Raw genomic sequence first — 3,604 nt, forward strand, 5'->3', positions numbered from 1 at the left:
AAACCTACCGAAAAATCTCTTCGAGATTTTTACATTGATGCCTTTAGTCCTAAGCCATCTTATGAATTAAGGCGTGCTAGACTTAATGATTATAGAGATTGCCAGAACTTAGCTATAGATCTTGAAAAGGACAAGGCAGCATCTGGGAAGTTTGAGATCCCAGGTTTCGATAGGACTGCTACGAAACAAAAAGAACCTAAAGGAAAAACAGTTCAAGAGCCTGAAAGCAAACTTGTTCTCAAATTGCTCCAAAAGATTGAAACCATGGAAATTAATCATAATAAGGAGATAGCCACTTTGCAGAATAGGTTGGTCCAAATGGAAAGAGCACAAACGCAAAATTTCCAACCTCAAAATAATAATAACAGAAATAACAATTGGCAAAAGAAGGGTCAATCTAGTGAGCAGAGACTTCCTAATCCGTTTACTAATTTGGTTGATAATTCTCCTCCTTACTGTCGGGTTTGTGATGCTCTTCATGAAGAGGCCACTTGCCCCATTGTTAGAAGAATCTTGGATAATGGAATGTTTGGGGCAGGTGATCAAATAAATGTAGTAGGTAGCAAGTTTCCCTTGTCTATGGATGATTGGATTTAGGTCAAGGAAAATAGTCTTGACGTTATGAATCCTTCATCAGCTTTTAGTATAAATAACCTTGAAAATGAAGATGACATTTTGGCTAGGTTATATGGTGAAAAACCCTCTCCCGAGCAAATCATGGAAATCACTAGAAATAAAGGTTTGACCTATCAGAGAAGGGATAAAGATCAGAGCGGGAATCAAATTCCCCCTAGAACTTTTGACCCTGGTTTAAACTCTGGATTAGATGTCGATTTGGGAAGTTGGTTCAACAATGCGAAAATCTGGGTTCCTGTCTCCGAGATTGCTAAAATCTCTTCCCAAAGAGATAAGTTACTAAAAGCTATTCAAGGTCCTCAAATAAATATTTCTCAACAGAAGACTTGGGAAGTTGACTATCACGATGCTCCCATATATTTGCAAAGCTTAGATGCAGATAACAAAGATCGCCAGCGTTTCTTTATCACCTTGTTAGTTAATAGATATAAATTGAATAATTGCATGTTGGGTTCTGGTGCATCAGCTTGTGTAATGACTAAAAGGGTCATGGAACAGCTTAACTTAAGAGTTTCTAGACCCTACTATAACATATGTGGCATGGATTCTAAGAAAATTGAAGTGCATGGTTTGATCAAAGATTTACAAGTTCATCTATCAGTTTACCCAGACATCATGATTGTTATGGATATAGTTGTTGTTGATGTGCCTAATGCCTGGGGAATGCTTTTATCCAGAAAGTGGGCCTCTGATCTAGGAGGAAGTATTCAAATGAATTGGTCATATGCTATGATTCCTTCTCCTAGAGGTGATGGTTTTGTAAGACTAAATAGAGAGCCCGAAAGAAAATTCCATGTTGAAGATCCTATGAGACCTCACAACAAGATAATCAAAGAGCAATCTGACATTGGGAATTATGCTATCATGTCTAATTTCATAATTCCTCTTGATGATAAGATTAAGGATCTCAATGATAGAGTTTGGTACATGTACTTTGATGGTGCATCGTCTAGGCATGGTAAAGGTGCTGGAATAGTGTTTAAATCTCCCCTTGATCACATTTTCAAGTTTTCCTTTCGATTAGAATTTGAAGCAACCAACAATGTCACTGAATATGAGGCTGTATTGTTGCGTCTTGAATTGGCGAAGTCTTTGAAGATTAAGTTGCTTAGCATTAAGGGGGATTCTAATTTAATTATCATGCAACTTAAAAATAAATTTACATGCAAAAATCAAAGATTAAGGAATTATCGAAATGTTGTGTGGGATACTATGGAACATTTTGATGCCCTTGACCTTAAAGCTATCTCAAGAGAGCAAAATAGTTTGGCAGATGAACTCGCCGTAGCTGCTACTACTTTCCAGTTATCTGATGAGCTGATTAAGGATAAGATCAAAATGGAAGTAATAGTTAGACCATCTGTTCCAGATAACTCAGAGCATTGGCAAGTCTTTAATGATGAAAAGCAAGTCATTCGTTTTCTTAATAGTCTGGATGAGTTTGAAGATTTCCAGATAGATTCTGAGGAGGATGGATCTTTAAAACATGAGCATATCATAAATCCTACTCCTAGGAATGTGGTTGCCTTAGAGCAACATTTTGATCAACATGATGCCACGAAGTTGAGAGAAGAAAATAAGATGGACCGAGGCGAATATCTTGAGATAAACATTGGTACTTCTGAAAATCCAAAGATTGTTAAAATTGGTAAAGGTACTAGTGTGGAGGAAAGAAAAAAGTTAACTAATTCACTTCGCGAATATCGAGATGTTTTAGCTTTTTCTTATGATGAATTAAAGGGCTATAGGGAAGATGTCATGGAACATACTATCCCCTTAAAAGATGAAGATGCTAAACCCTTTCGCCAGAAACTTAGGCAAATTAATCCTAAGTTAGCCCCTTTGGTTCAGAAAGAGCTTGCAAAAATGCTTGCAGCTGGAATTATCGCTCAGACAAGGCATTCAACATGGTGTTCAAATCTGGTGATTGTTAGGAAAAAGAACGGTACGATAAGGCTTTGCGTCGATTTTCGAAACCTTAATCTAGCATGCAAGAAAGATAATTACCCTTTGCCAAACATGGAGACTTTATTGCAAAGAGTAACCGGTTCTGGAATGATGTTGTTGCTAGATGGTTTTTCTAAGTACAATCAGGTATGGGTTAAAAAGGAAGATCGTCATAAAACCACATTTACCACACCATGGGGTACTTTTGAATACATCAGAATGCTGTTTGGATTAACCAACGCTGGGGCTACATTCCAAAGGGCTATGGATTATGCCTTCAAGGGGTTAATCGGGAAATTTATTGAGATTTACCAAGATGATCTTACTGTATTTTCTAAAGATGGTATCAGTCATATAAATCATCTTAGGCAAGTTTTCGATAGATGTAGAGAATACGGGATTTCTTTGAATCCAACTAAGTTTGTTTTTGGAGTAACCGCAGGGAAATTACTTGGCCATATCATTTCTAAGGATGGAATCAAGATTGATCCTGAAAGAATTGAAGCAATCCAAAAGATTCCTCTTCCTCACAATCTTAAATCCCTTCAGTCTTTCCTTGGAAAGACAAATTTTCTTAGAAGGTTTATTCCAAATTACGCAGAAATAGCTAAGCCTATTCAAAGTCTTCTAAAGAAAGATGCAAAATTTGTTTGGCAAGAAGACAGCAAAAAGGCTTTTCAAGAAATCAAATGCGCTATTGCAAGAGCTCCTGTCTTAGTTAGTCCCGATTATTCCAAGGATTTCATGATTTTTTCTTTCGCTTCCGAAGATACCATTGCTGGTGTCCTGTTACAAAAGAATAAAGATGGTTGCGAGCAGCCTATTTCTTTCATGAGTAGAGCACTTCAAAATTCCGAATTGAAGTACAACACCATGGAAAAGCAAGCTTATGCCCTGGTCAAGTCTCTTAAGCACTTCAAAACTTATGTGGGTTATTCTAAAATCATTGCTTTCATCCCACATTCTGTTGTTAAAGATATATTAACTCAAACCGATTGCTTAGGGACTGGCGCTAGGTGGG

This window comes from Pinus tabuliformis, chromosome 6, assembly GCF_031772625.1.
Source record: "Pinus tabuliformis cultivar Carrire ecotype Pingquan chromosome 6, CPIR1, whole genome shotgun sequence".
In the NCBI taxonomy this organism is placed as follows: domain Eukaryota; kingdom Viridiplantae; phylum Streptophyta; class Pinopsida; order Pinales; family Pinaceae; genus Pinus; species Pinus tabuliformis.